We start from the raw sequence: 16,124 nt of genomic DNA on the forward strand, positions 1-16,124 counted from the left end.
AATAAGCAATCTCTGCAAAAATTCAAATTTTCGTCTAGCTTTTTATCTATATGAAGTGAAGTGAAGTGAAGTTGCTCAGTCATGTCCAACTCTTTGCGACCCCATAGACTATAGCTCATCAGGCCCCCTTGTCCATGGGATTCTCCAGGCAAGAATACTGGAGTGAGTTGCCATTTCCTTCTCCAGGGGATCTTCCTGACCCAGGGATCAGACCCAGATCTCCCGCATTGCGAGCAGATGCTTTAACCTCTGAGCCATCAGGGAAGCTATATATCTGAATTATCTATATATCTGTTTTCCATTGTATGTATAAAACAGGAATTTCATATATTCCCCAAATTGGGGATCTGGAAATATGAGTAAAGAAGACTTCATGAGAGCTGTAAATACAGCAAAAATATACACTAGAATTTCTTGAGGCTTTCTGATTCACATGTCCATCCATTGTTGCTCTAAGGATATTTACTTTTATCTTGCTTCAATTCTAAATGTTGTGAGGAAAAAGAATCATTGACCCTCCTGGAGAGATGCAACTCTCTCTAAGATATTAGTCATATATATGTTTCTTTACTAATGCTGCCATTGGACTTTCCTTTCTATAGTATCTATAGCAGATACTATAGTCACTTGGGAAAGTTGAAAGAAAAATGTAATTATTTTAAAGATTTGCTTTAAACCTTGACTCCTTTAAAAGTGATATAAACCTTCTGTGCCTCAGTTTACTTCTGTCAAGGGGCCATATTATGGTATTTTATTTAAGTTTTCTTATAATCATTTTGTGAAACTGATATGGATAAAATTTACTCTACACTAGCCCTAGCATCAGGAGACAAATCCACATCATACAGCAAAGGGAACAGAGAGACGATTACATTTGCTTTCCTGGCTGCTCTGTCATGAGGATCTGAGCTTGCCTCTTCAGGACAGGGAACACAAGAGAATAGGCAGAAATAAGTATGAGGCCATACAAAGTTTACAAATAAGAAGATGTTGTTGTTGTTGTTGTTGTTTTACATTTTCTGAGTGTTCACAAGGCTAATATGAGTAGAAACTTATTCACATTGATGGCAAATGCAAGAGAACCTATTTTCAGAGTTTTGTGTCTGCCAAGTAAACCCGGCCTAGGCCTTTGCTTATTACCCTTCTTTATCAATTTATACAGTGGGAGTGAGAAATAGATTAAGGGACTAGATCTGATAGACAGAGTGCCTGATGAACTATGGACAGAGGTTTGTGACATTGTACAGGAGACAGGAATCAAGACTATCCCCAAGAACAAGAAATGCAAAAAAGCAAAATGTCTGTCTGAAGAGGTCTTATAAATAGCTGTGAAAAGAAGGGAAGTGAAAAGCAAAGGAGAAAAGGAAAGATACACCCATTTGAATGCAGAGTGCCAAAGAATAGCAAGGAGCGATAAGAAAGCCTTCCTCAACGATCAATGTGAAGAAATGAGGAAAACAATAGAATCAGAAAGACTAGCAATAACTTCAAGAAAATTAGAGATACCAAGGGAATATTTCATGCAAAGATGGGCTCAATAAAGGACAGAAATGGTAGGGACCTAATAGAAGCAGAAGATATTAAGAAGAGGTGGCAAGAATCCAAAGAAGAACTGTGCAAAAAAGATCTTCATGACCCAGATAACCACAATGCTGTGATCACTCACCTAGAACCAGACAATCTGGAATTAGAAATCAAGTGGGCCTTAGGAAGCATCACTACAAACAAAGCTAGTGGAGGTGATGAAATTCCAGTCAAGCTATTTCAAATCCTAAAAGATGATGCTGTGAAAGTGCTGCACTCAATATGCCAGCACATTTGGAAAACTCAGCAGTGGCCACAGGACTGGAAAAGGTCAGTTTTCATTCCAATCCCAAAGAAAGGCAATGCCAAAGAATGCTCAAACTACCGCACAATTGCACTCATCTCACATGCTAGCAAAGTAATGCTCAAAATTCTCCAAGCCAGGCTTCAGCAGTATGTGAACCGTGAACTTCCAGATGTTCAAGCTGGATTGAGAAAAGGCAAAAGAACCAGAGACCAAATTGCCAACATCCACAGGATCATAGAAAAACCAAGAAAGTTCCAGAAAAACATGTACTTCTGCTTTATTGACTATGCCAAAGGCTTTGTCTGTGTGGATCACAACAAACTGTGGATAATTCTTCAAGAAATGGAAATACCAGACCATCTCACTTTCCTCTTGAGAAATCTGTGAGAAGTTAAGGAGAAATAGCTAGAACTGGGCATAGAAAAACAGACTGGTTCCAAATCGGGAAAGGAGCATGTCAAGGCTGTATATTGTCACCCTGCTTATTTAACTTATATGCAGAGTACATCATGAGAAATGCTGGGCTGGATGAAGCACAAGCTGGAATCAAGATTGCCAGGAGAAATATCAATAACCTCAGATATGCAGGTGATGCCATCCTTATGGCAGAAAGAGAAGAGGAACTGAACAGTCTCTTGACGAAAGTGAAAAAGGACAGTTAAAAAGCTGGCTTAACACTCAGCATTCATAAAACGAAGATCATAGCATCTGGTCCCATCACTTCATGGCAAATAGATGGGGAAACAATGGAAACAGTGAAAGACTTTATTTTTTGAGCTCTAAAATTACTGCAGATGGTGACTGCAACCATGAAGTTAAAAGATGCTTGCTCCTTCGAAGAAAAGTTATGACCAATCTAGACAGCATATTAAAAAGCAAGAGAAAATTCTTTGCCAACAAAGGTCTGTCTAGTAAAAGCTATTGTTTTCCCAGTAGTCATGTATGGATGTGAGAGTTGAACTATAAAGAAAGCTGGATGTAAAAGAATTGATGCTGTTGAACTGTGGTATTAGAGAAGACTCTTGGGAGTCCCTTGGACTGCAAGGAGATCCGAGCAGTCCATCCTAAAGGATATCAGTCCTGACTATTCATTGGAAGGATTGATGCTAAAGGTGAAGCTCCAATACTTTGGCCACCTGATGCAAAGAACTGGAAAAGACCTTGATGCTGGGAAAGATTGAAGAAAGGAGGAGGAAGAGGATGACAGAGGATGAGATGATTGGGTGACATCACTGACTCAATGGACATGAGTTTGAACAAGCTCTGAAAGATAGTGAAGGACAGGAAAGCCTGGCGTGCTGCAGTCCATGGGGTCACAAAGAGTGGGACACGACTGAGGGACTGAACTGAACTGAATTGTGAGTAGCATAAATCTAGGGGCATATCAGGAATTTTTCTTTGTATGGAAGTCTGTGTTGTTTTTCTTTTATAATCATAGAATTAGGGAGCCATTTGATTTGTCTTGTATTGTTTTTTAATCTCAGGAGTTCATTACTACCACCTTCTTCCTTTCAAAACGTTATCTCACCCATACTTGAAGCTCCACATCACTCAAAAACTAAAGGTTTTGAACTCTGCTTCTACTTAGTGAAACACAGTTCTTTCTAATAGCATCTTTTCTGGCCTGAAATTTGAAAAGCTGATCTTTTTTTTTTTTTTTTTTAAACTGAGCTGAATTAGTTGTTTTCTGTTCTCTAGCTCTGTGAAAGATGCATATTTGTTTTCTTATTTTCTGTTTTGGTCTTTTTACATTTCCATGAAAAATCCCTTACTATCCAGGCTTAGCAAACCTCAAATGTTTCCTCCAAATACAACTCAGGGGAGCTTTGGCATCAAGCAAACTCCAGGCAGCTGTGGCCAAAACATTGTCTCTCATGTGAGTGAATTGCAAATTAAACTGATGGTATTTGGAATCTTAAGAGTCTAGTTAAAATATTGTCTGGGAATCCAGCTTTTTTCTACTGAGCCTGGGAAAGGACTAACTACTGTTCCTCAAGTATCCATCAAAATGTATTGTTATGCAATGAAAGGATATCCAGGTGTTGCACTGAGAGTTGCAAAGGGAGATATTTGTATCAAAAGTGAGGTTTATCATGCACACACACTTTATGGTTCAAAACATATACTTTGATTTTCTAAACCCATCCAGAGTTTGGGTTCCATTTTTTTTTTTCTCAAACTTATATGCAGAGTACATCATGAGAAACGCTGGACTGGAAGAAACACAAGCTGGAATCAAGATTGCCAGGGGAAATATCAATAACCTCAGATATGCAGATGACACCACCCTTATGGCAGAAAGTGAAGAGGAACTGAAAAGGCTCTTGATGAAAGTGGAGAGTGAAAGAGTTGGCTTAAAGCTCAACATTCAGAAAATGAAGATCATGGCATCTGGTCCCATCACTTCACGGCAAATAGATGGGGAAACAGTGGAAACAGTGTCAGACTTTATTTTGGGGGGCCCCAAAATCACTGCAGATGGTGATTTCAGCCATGAAATTAAAAGACGCTTACTCCTTGAAAGAAAAGTTGTGACCAACCTAGATAGTATATTCAAAAGCAGAGATATTACTTTGCCTACTAAGGTCCGTCTAGTCAAGGCTATGGTTTTTCCTGTGGTCATGTATGGATGTGAGAGTTGGACTGCGAAGAAGGCTGAGCGCCGAAGAATTGATGCTTTTGAACTGTGGTGTTGGAGAAGACTCTTGAGAGACCCTTGGACTGCAAAGAGATCCAACAAGTCCATCCTGAAGGAGAGCAACCCTGGGATTTCTTTGGAAGGAATGATGCTAAAGCTGAATCTCCACTACTTTGGCCACCTCATGCAAAAAGTTGACTCATTGGAAAAGACTCTGATGCTGGGAGGGATTGGGGGCAGGAGGAGAAGGGGATGACCGAGGATGAGATAGCTGGATGGCATCATCGACTCGATGGATGTGAGTCTGAGTGAACTCCGGGAGTTGGTGATGGACAGGGAGGCCTGGCGTGCTTCGATTCATGGGGTCGCAAAGAGTAGGACACGACTGAGCGACTGAATTTAACTGATCCATGAAAATAACCCACAATTAAGACAGTGAACTTACCCACCACCCCTGAAAGTTTCTTCTGCCTCTTCATAATTCCTCCTTTCTAGCTCTTCTCCCAAACCTCTGGTAAAACAGTGATTTGTTTTGTGTCTCTGTACACTCTTTGGCATTTCCTAGAATTTTAAATAAATGATATTGCACAGTATGCATTTCTTTCAGTCTCCTTCATTTCTTCATTCATTTTAACTCTGTTTATATTTTATTTTAGTGGCTTCCTTAGAGTTTATTGTGATACACCTTTTGTTGTTTAATTACTAAATCATACCTGAACTTTTGTGATCCCAAGGACTGCAGCATGCCTGGCTTCCCTGTCCTTCACTGTCTCCTAGGGATTGCTCAAACTCATGTCCACTGAGTCAGTGATGCTATCTAACCATCTCATCCTCTGAGGCCCTCTTCTCCTTTTGCCTTCATTTTTTCCAGCATCAGGCTCTTCACAGCGGGTAGCCAAAGTATTAGAGCTTCAGCTTCAGCATCCATTCTTTCAATGAATACCCAGGTTTGAATTCCTTTAGGATTGACAGGTTTGATTTTCTTGCCTTCTAGGAGACTCTCAAGAGTCATCTTCAAAATCATAGTTCAAAAGCATCAATTCTTCAATGCTTAGCCTTCATTATAATCCAACTCTCACATCTGTACATGACTACCGGAAAAACCATAGCTTTGATTATATGGACCTTCGTTGGCAAAGTGATGTCTCTGCTTTTGAATATGCTGCCTAGGTTTATCATAGCTTTCTTTCCAAGTAGCAAGTGTCTTTTAATTTTATGGCTGCAGTCACCACCCACAATGATTTAGGAGTCCGAGAAAATAAAATTTATCAGTGCTTCCACTTTTTCCCTTCTATATGCCATGAAGTGATGGGACTGGATACCATGATCTTAGTTTTTTGAATATGGAGTTCAAGCCAGCTTTTTCACTCTCTTCATTCATTCTCATCAAGAGGTTCTTTAGTTCCTTTTCACTTTCTGCCATTAGAGTGATATCATCTGAGGTTGTTGATATTTCTCCCTGCAATCTTGATTCTACCTTGTGATTCATCCAGGCTAGCATTTTGCATGATGTACTCTGCATATAAGTTAAATAAGCAGGATGACAATATACAACCTTGTCTTACTCCTTTTCAAATTTTGAACCAGTCATTCATTTCATGTCCAGTTCTAACTGTTGTTTCTAGACCTGCACAGAAATTTCTCAGGAGAGAGGTAATGAAATCTTGTATGCCCATTTGTTTAAGAATTTTCCACAGTTTTTCGTGATCTACACAGTCAAAGTCTTTTGCTCAGTCAATGAAGCAGTTCAGTTCAGCTCAGTTGCTCAGTCATGTCCAACTCTTTGTGACCACCTGAATCGCAGCACGCCAGACCTCCCTGTCCATCACCAACTCCCAGAGTTCACTCAAAACACTTCCAGAGTCAGTGATGCCATCCAGCCATCTCATCCTCTGCCGTCCCCTTGTCCTCCTGCCCCCAATCCCTCCCAGCATCAGAGTCTTTTCCAATGAGTCAGCTCTTTGCATGAGGTGGCCAAATTACTGGAGTTTCAGCTTTAGCATCATTTCTTCCAAAGAACACCCAGGGCTGATCTCCTTTAGAATGAACTGGTTGGATCTCATTGCAGTCCAGGGGACTCTCAGGAGCCTTTTCCAACACCACAGTTCAAAAGCATCAATTCTTCAGAGCTCAGCTTTCTTCACAGTCCAACTCTCACATCCATACATGACCACTGCAAAACCATAGCCTTGACTAGACGGACCTTTGTTGGCAAAGTAATGTCTCTGCTTTTGAATATGCTATCTAGGTTGGTCATAATTTTTCTTCCAAAAGTAGAGGTCGATGGAATTCCCTTGCTTTCTCTATGATCCAACAAATGTTGGCAGTTTGATCTCTGGTTACTCTGCCTTTTCTAAACCCAGCTTGTACATGGGAAAGTTCTTGGTTCACATACTGCTGAAGCCTAGTTTGAAGGATGTTGAACGTAACCTTACTAACATGTGAAATAAACACATCTTTATAATAGTTTGAACATTCTTTGAACATCATATGGCTTAGAAGTTGCTAAAGTTTCTAGATGATTGGCTCATGAACTATTGACATAGTAAGAATTCATTATTTCTCATGTTTGCAAATGATTTTTCCAACTAAATTTGCTGGTTTGTCTTATTATTTGACGTATTATAATTTTGTTTGTCATAACTAGTCTAATAATATAATTTTAATTGTCCAAAGTATTAAGTATCATTTACAAATTTGCTGAACATTCTATCAGCCTGTTTATTATATTTGTTTAGAAAATTGTATAGAATGGAATCAAGACAGAACTACAGAAATTTCCATCTAGATTGGTACAGAGTCATCAATCAAGACCCTGTGCATTATTTACTAACGTGTCTATGAATTTATATAATTTATTTAGAAATGAGCTCAATTTCAGCCTTATGTCTATAATATTTTGAGAAGGCTGCCAGATGCTTCTTTGATATAATGAAAAAAATCCTCTATGCTTTGTGAACCCTGCCAGTTGTTCTTAACAAATTTGCGTTATTTTCAACAGATTATAGTAATCCTTTACAATTTCTTATGTCTTCAATAAATATGGGAGTTGAACCAAAGGGAATTTACTGGTCTTTAGAACTCACCTTTACTTCTCTTTCTTTCTTCCTTTCTTTTTGTCACACTATGATCTATTTACAACTTTACCATTATCCACCATTTCTGAAAAACTAGCATGAGTTCTGAGATCACATCTTCAAAATCTGATAGGATTCCAACTGAAATTTACTTCTATCTTTGTACCACCTAGATAAATTCTTGGTAATTAGAAGTGTATTAGTATTTACAATCTACCTTGAATTATAATTTTTTCTTCATCTTATTTATTTCATCATTTTAAGTTGAAAATTAATTTATTTAATAAAGTTAAACATTAACTATTAAAGTAAGCTTCTCTTATTTCCTCAGGATATTTTATGTTTGAAATAATGTCAGGATGCTTTATCTTTTGTTAGAAACAAGAATCAGTTTAAGAGCATTTATTTGAATTTCTAAATCTCCTTAATTTCCAAATGAAATAATTGAAAAGTTTCCATCTCTTTAGTTTGAGATTTTTCTTTGTCTTTAAGAGTTATAATGGTTAAGCACATATATTAAATATCATAAGAGATTAATTAGCAGTCATACAAATTGAGTTATAACCAAAATTAGTAGGCACTACATACATTCTCACAGTTCTGCTACTAAACTTAGTTGGTATAGTCCAATTGCAGATTATTCACCCACATCTTCTGTCCAAATCATATATAGCCATAATACCAACAAAATGTTATTATGGTTCATATCTCCAGTTTGCAACAAGTATAGATAATATAATAATAATTGGAGAAGGAAATGGCAACCCACTCCAGTGTTCTTGCCTGGAGAATCCCAGGGATAGGGGAGCCTAGTGGGCTGCCGTCTATGGGGTCACACAGAGTCAGACACGACTGAAGTGACTTAGCAGCAGCAATGTAATAATAAGTCCATGAATATATAGCATATAGGAGACAGACTTTCAAATTGTGGTACTGGAGAATTCTCAAAATTCTCCTTGGACTGCAAAGAAAACAAACCTGTCAATCCTAAAGGGGATCAACCTTGGCTATTCATTGGAAGCACTGATGCTAAAGCTGAAATTCCAGTACTTTGGCCACCTGATGCAAAGAGCTGACTCATTGGAAAAGATCCTGATGCTAGGAAAGATGAAGGCAAAAGGAGAAGCGGGTGGCAGGGGATGAGATGGTGAGATAGCATCACCAAGTCAATGGACATGAGTTTGAGCAAGCTGAAGAAGACAGTGAAGGACAAGGGAATCCATAGAGTCACAAAGAGTCAGTCATAACTGAACAACAACAGGAGATAGGCTATCTGCTAAATATACTCTTTAATTTACAAATGAACCTATGAATGTGTAAGGCTGTATAGCAAATTCAATAGACATTTGATTTATGACTGCTTAGGAAGTTTTAATCATACGTTTAGATTACATATATTTAAACTTTGTCTTTGAAACATCTGTGTAATATAGATTTATTCATTGAAATTATTAACATATATTTAACATTATGTACATATATATTTGTGTGTGTGTGTATATATATATATATATATATATATATATATATATATATATATCCTTACCAATGTATTATTTGAAGAAAAGGAACAAAACAAAGACTCTTTTTAAAAAAGAATTTAATCCAAACTCACTTATGATGCCAAATTTAGACTTTGGTTATGTTTTCTTTCTTTATATTCTTTATTTTTCTTTCTTCTTTCCTTCCTTCCTTTGTTTCTAAGTGATCATGTTTCAAAGATTTTTACATTAAGCTCCCTAGTAGAGCAAATATTCATGCCTATATTAAATAGAAGCTTTGCTCTGAGACGCACATCTCCAATGCATCAGAACTGCCCATTTGGATATGTGTGAAACAGCTGAAACTTTCTTTCATATCTACCTTATCCCTTAGACCATTTTGCTTCATTTTTATCTCCAAGCCTGATTCCTTTTCCTTTGTACAGTAAATGTTGTGAAATTCAAATTCTCTTCTTGGTTTCATCTTAATTTCATTCTCCATTGTTCCACTGTGACATCTATTTCCTTTATCCAGGATGATAGATGGATCCCTACCTAACTCAGTAGTTTAGGATGGAGAAATATACCATGTTCATGGATCGGAAGAATCAATATAGGGAAAATGAGTATACCACACAAAGCAATCTACAGATTCAATGCAATCCCTATCAAGCTATCAGCGGTATTTTTCACAGAACTAGAACAAATAATTTCAAGCTTTGTATGGAAATACAAAAAACCTCGAATAGCCAAAGCAATCTTGAGAAAGAAGAATGGAACTGGAGGAATCAACCTCCCTGACTTCAGGCTCTACTACAAAGCCACAGTCATCAAGACAGTATGGTACTGGCACAAAGACAGAAATATAAATCAATGGAACAACATAGAAAGCCCGGAGATAAATCCACACACCTATGGACACCTTATCTTGGACAAAGGAGGCAAGAATATACAATGGATTAAAGACAATCTCTTTAACAAGTGGTGCTTGGAAAACTGGTCAACCTCTTGTGAAAGAATGAAACTAGAACACTTTCTAATACCATACACAAAAATAAACTCAAAATGAATTAAAGATCTAAATGTAAGACCAGAAACTATAAAACTCCTAGAGGAGAACATGGGCAAAACACTCTCCAATATAAATTACAGCAGGGTCCTCTATGACCCACTTCCCAGAATACTGGAAATAAAAGCAAAAATAAACAAATGGGATCTAATTAAACTTAAAAGCTTCTGCACAACAAAGGAAACTATAAGCAAGGTGAAAAGACAGCCTTCAGAATGGGAGAAAATAATAGCAAATGAAGCAACTGACAACTAATCTCAAAAATATACAAGCAACTTATGCAGCTCAATTCCAGAAAAATAAACAACTCAATCAAAAAATGGGCCAAAGAACTAAATAGACATTTCTCCAAAGAAGACATACAGATGGCTAACAAATACATGAAAAGATGCTCAACATCACTCATTATCGGAGAAATGCAAATCAAGACCACAATGAGGTACCGTTTCACACCAGTCAGAATGGCTGTGATCCAAAAGTCTACTAGCAATAAATGCTGGAGAGGGTGTGGAGAAAAGGGAACCCTTTTACACTGTTGGTGGGAATGCAAACTAGTACAGCCACTGTGGAGAACAATGTGGAGATTCCTTAAAACACTGGAAATAGAACTGCCATACCACCGAGCAATCCCACTGCTTGGCATACACACCGAGGAACCCAGAATTGAAAGAGACACATGTACCCCAATGTTCATTGCAATGTTTATTGCAATGTTCATTGCAGCATTGCATAATAGCCAGGACATGGAAGCACCCTAGATGTCCATCAGCAAACGAATGGATAAGAAAGCTGTGGTACACATACACAATGGATTATTACTCAGCCATTAAAAGAATACATTTGAATCAGTTCTAATGAGGTGCATGAAATGGAGCCTATTATACAGAGTGAAATAAGCCAAAAAGAAAAACACCAACACAGTATACTAACACATATATATGGAATTTAGAAAGATGGTAATGATAACCCTGTATGTGAGACAGCAAAAGAGACACAGATGTATAGAACAGACTTTTGGACTCTGTGGGAGAGGGAGAGGGAGATGGTGGGATGATTTGGGAGAATGGCATTGAAACATGTATAATATCATGTAAAAAATGAATTGCCAGTCTATGTTCGATGCAGGATACAGGATGCTTGGGGCTGGTGCCCTGTGATGACCCAGAGAGATGGTATAGGGAGGGAGGTGGGAGCGGGGTTCAGGATTGGGAACTCATGTACACCTGTGGTGCATTCATGTTGATATATGGCAAAACAAATACATTACTGTAAAGTAAAATAAATAATAATAATAAGGAAAAAAAAATAGTCTGGTTCTATACTCATATTTTAAAACGCCTTCTGAATGTCCCAGCTATGTGCCTCCAACTCATCCATCCCCTTATTCAATCATTTAAGAAGAGTTACTGAGTTGTACTGTGTGCTGGAGTTAAGTACTTGAGATACCTCAACTAAAAAAGAGGCAACAGTCTGATGTAATGAAGGTTACATCATCCTGTGTGTTTGCATGTGAGAGAGAGACAGAAACAGAGAGAGACTAAGGTAGATAATAAGTAATTCACAAATATTGTGCTATTTTAATTATTTGTTTATAAATTTATTTATTTATTTATTTATTTTTTAATATTTTATTTTATTTTTTTTTTAAATTTTTTTTTAAATTTTAGTTTTTTATTTTTTAAATTTTAAAATCTTTAATTCTTACATGCATTCCCAAACATGAACCCCCCTCCCACCTCCCTCCCCATAACAACTTTCTGGGTCATCCCCATGCACCAGCCCCAAGCATGCTGCATCCTGCGTCAGACATAGACTGGCGATTCAATTCACATGATAGTATACATGTTAGAATGTCATTCTCCCAAATCATCCCACCCTCTCCCTCTCCCTCTGAGTCCAAAAGTCCGTTATACACATCTGTGTCTCTTTCCCTGTCTTGCATACAGGGTCGTCATTGCCATCTTCCTAAATTCCATATATTTATAATTATAAATAAATTAAATGAATACAATTTGTGTTATTTATGAAAAAGGTGATAAGTTTTTTTTAACATAAATTTATTTATTTTAATTGGAGGTTAATTACTTTACAATATTGTATTTGTCTTGCCATACATCAACATGAATCTGCCACAGATATACACGTGTTCCCCATGTTCACTTTGGGATAAGGTAATCATGAGTGCTTGGGAATTGTGGTCTTTAACATTTAAATAGATTTATTAGTGTAAGTCTTATTTTGTAGGTTTAGTAAATCAGACTTGAGGGAGATGTTTGAATTAGGCCTTGCATTTCTGAGGAGAATTCAGGGCAGAGTGAATGTAATGCAAAGGGCATACTGCAGGGATGAGCCTGTGTCTTCTTGGTATATCAGCCCAGGTGTTTGCCAGAGTGTGTAAACAAGGAGGGGAATATGAGAAGACATCAGGGAGTAATGCAGACCACAGCCTGCAAGTGCACATGAGCTCTTGTAAACTTCGGTTTCTACCCCAAATCAGAGGGGAAATCAATGCAAAGTTATGAGCAAAGGTGTACCTGCAGGATCACTTTACCATCTGACTGTTCAAAACTCAAACAAGTCCTTCTACTTAGATAATCCCTCAATCCAGCCCTCCTACCCTACTTTAATTTCTTATGAAATTCACTCTGTTTCCCAAGCTAGAAATGAAATAGAGATTTTCATATAATAGTCCAGTGCAGGTATTTCTCACCAGCAGATGACTCTCCCACTCAAGAACCAAATTTTTGCATCTTATAGTTCTTCTGTCTCTTAGGGCCTCATTAGTAGTGATCTCTAGCCAACAACAGGAGAAAGAAGGCCTGGAGGAGATCCTCTTCTTCAGTGCTCACTCACACCACTTCTGCCCTGTTTCATCAATCAGAATTCAAGCTTATGGCTTGCTTCAGTGTGATAGAGACTAAGGAATATAGTCTTCATGGGTGCATGCATGTGTGCCCACTCGCTCAGTTGTGTCCAGCTCTTTGGAACTCTATGGACTGTAGCCAACCAGGCTCCTCTGTCATGGGATTCTTCAGGCAAGAAAACTGAAGTTGGTTGTCATTTCCTCCTCCAGGGGATCTTCCCACCCAGAGATCGAACCTGCGTGTCTGGAATCTCCTGCATTGACAGGTGGATTCTTTACCACTGAGCTACCTAAGAAGCCCTTGCATACCTGGGTTTCCAGAGAAAGACTTGGATAAACAGTGAACACTTTTTTACTTATTGAATAACAGTTAAATTAATTGATTTGTCCAGCCAAAGTCTTTCTTCAAAACTTTTGTGCTATATTCAGGTCTTACCCGTGTACCTGAATTTATGAAAAAAATCTAACTCTTCTCTAAGATTTCAGGCTTTTCTATAAATTTTCTGTCTGTTACATGCAAATATGGTCATTTTCTCACATTTCCAGAAACTCCCTCCCCATAACTCCTGACACTGGTACTCAAGCCCTTGGCCATGATCAGATATAAAGGTTTGTCTGACCTCAGATTCCACTGGCCCCATTGAGACTGTGTTTCCATTTATACCATGTTATCTGCTGCCCTCAGGTCATCTGTGTGCTGTCACCTGCCCCAGGTGCCATATGCACACGGTAAATGCCGACTCTTCTGGCAGATCTGTCTTCTGCAAGACCATGTCAAATTTTGTCAGAAGATTCAAAGAAATAAATGAGCAGTGTGCTTATGCCCCACACTTAATCAGCTGTGACCCAAGACACAGTGGTTCTGAATGTAACAGGAAACAGACACATTTTGTTTCTTACACTAGACTGCATTCAACACAAAAATGTCTCATTCTCTCTCTCTCTCCTTCTCTGCTCCTCAATTTTACTCTCTCTTTTTTCTTTCCACTTTTCTTACTTTTTTCTTCTCAGTTTTCATCTGGGCAGAGTTTATAATGTTTGGGCCAGAGTATCTCATATTTTCAAAGTGTGGCTTGAATAAAATAACATCCAAGATTTCTTTTAGTGCCAAAAATGATGGATTCTAAAGGTCATGAACATATGGCCTCATATTTTATACCACCTGTTTTGTGATGCCTGGATTGAGTTTGAGGCCAATGTTTCCTATACACCCCAGAATACTCTCCAGAAATCACTATCTACACACATCACTTTGTTGGAAGCAAACCATCTGATCAATATTAGATTTCTAGGGAGTAAAGAACTCAGATGCTATTTAACAGTAACACCTTTTAAGGTCAAAAAGAGATGTTCATTCCTATCTCATTCTCCAATCCATCTGAAAAATATTTGGAGATTAAGCAGGTGTGTAACATGTGAGTTTTCTTTGAGATGGAATTCCTTATTCCTTTTGGTTCTGACTGCCAACAGCATTTTTAATTAATTTAACATTAGATAGGCATGGAGAAACATATTTCTCATCTCTGCAGGATATTGTACAAGATAATTGGGGACAGATTACACTTTTATTTGAAATCGGTAATATCTTTCATGTCTTGCATTAATATTTTTTCTTTTACAAGAGGAAGGGCAGAACTGAGTGCACCTGTTTAATTATTACTTATTGAACTCCAGCTATTAAATTGCTCTTAAAATCAGTTATCAAAGAAAAAACTCATTTTAGAAAGACTCTGTGTGAGAGAGAGAGAGTAGAGGATTTTATCTATATCATAGATATCTATATCATAGATAAAATACATAAATACAATAACTAATACATATTAGCCACTCAATAAGTATTCATTGACAATGTTCTTCCCTTTTATTTTTCTATGTGGGATAGGACAATATAAAACTCAGAAAAGCAAGAACACAAACTAAAAAGACAGCAGGATAAGTGTTCACTAAAAATTCTCCAGAAAAATTTTGAACATTTTTTGTATTAACAGTAATGAGAATTTTCAGTTCAGTTCAGTTGCTCAGTTGCATCTGACTCTTTGCGACCCATGGATGGTAGCATGCCAGGCTTCCCTGTCCATCATCAACTCCTGAAACTTGCTCAAACTCATGTCCATCAAATCTGTGATGCCATCCAACCATGCCAGCCTCTGTTATCCCCTTCTCCTCCTGCCTTCAATCTTGCTCAGCATTAGGGTCTTTTCTAATGAGTTAGTTCTTCGCATCAGATGGCCAAAATATTGGAACTTCACCTTCAGCATCAATCCTTCCAATGAACAGTCAGAACTGATTTGCTTTAAGATTGACCGATTGGATCTCCTTGCAGTCCAAGGGACTCTCAAGAGTTTTCTCCAACACCACAATTCGAAAGCATCAATTCTTTGGCACTCAGCTTTCTTTATGGTCCAGCTCTAACATCCATATAACCTTGACTAGATGGACCTTTGTTGGCAAAGTAATGTCTCTGCTTTTTAATATGCTGTCTAGGTTGGTCATAGCTTTTCTTCCAAGGAGCAAGTATCTATTAATTTCATGGCTGTAGTCACCATCTGCAGTGATTTTGGAGCCCCTAAAAATAAAGTGTCTCACTGTTTCCATTTTTCCCCATCTACTTGCCATGAAGTTATGGGACCTAATGTCATGATCTTAGTTTCCTGAGTGTTGAGTGTTAAGCCAAATTTTTCACTCTCCTCTTTCACTTTCACAAGAGGCTCTTTAGTTCTTCTTTGCTTTCTGCTGTAAGAGTGGTGTCATCTGCATATCTAAGGTTATTGATATTTCTCCTGACAAACAATCCTAGCTTGTGCTTCATCCAGCCAGGCATTTCACATGATGTACTCTGCATACAAGTTAAACAAGTAGGGTGACACTATACAGCCTTGATGTATTCCTTTCCTGGTTTGGAACCAGTCTATTGTTCTATGTCCAGTTCTAACTGTTGTTTCTTGACCTGCATGCATATTTCTCAGAAGTCAGGTGAGGTGGTCTGGTATTCCCATCTCTTGAAGAATTTTCCACAGTCTGTTGTGATCCACACAGTCAAAGGCTTTGACATAGTTAATACAGCAGAAGTAGAAGTTTTTCTTTCTTGCTTTCTCAATGATCCAGGGGATGTTGACCATTTGATCTCTGGTTCTTCTGCCCTTTCTAATCCAGCTTGAACATCTG

The sequence above is a fragment of the Ovis canadensis genome, chromosome 13, assembly GCF_042477335.2.
Source record: "Ovis canadensis isolate MfBH-ARS-UI-01 breed Bighorn chromosome 13, ARS-UI_OviCan_v2, whole genome shotgun sequence".
NCBI classification, from domain to species: Eukaryota; Metazoa; Chordata; class Mammalia; order Artiodactyla; family Bovidae; genus Ovis; species Ovis canadensis.